Below are 242 nucleotides of genomic sequence, written 5' to 3'. Positions count from 1 at the left end.
CCCTCCCAGCAGTGCATGTAGAAGACGTAGTCTAACTCCGCAAACCCCTTGTTGGACGCTCAGTCCAGCATGATCTTCCTGGCTGTCAGCGTCTTGCCCATGCCCGCGGCTCCCAGGAGCACGACCACCTTGGGGGTCCGGTCGTCAGGGCCGGGCTTGAAGAGGTCTTCGACAGCGATGGAGGAGCTGGCTTGCTCCTTCATGATCTCCACGCGCCTCCGTCCCACGGCCAGGATCTCGTG

The sequence above is a fragment of the Phaethon lepturus genome, unplaced genomic scaffold, assembly GCF_000687285.1.
Source record: "Phaethon lepturus isolate BGI_N335 unplaced genomic scaffold, ASM68728v1 scaffold40484, whole genome shotgun sequence".
Classification (NCBI taxonomy): Eukaryota; Metazoa; Chordata; class Aves; order Phaethontiformes; family Phaethontidae; genus Phaethon; species Phaethon lepturus.
This window is presented reverse-complemented; position numbering follows the sequence as displayed.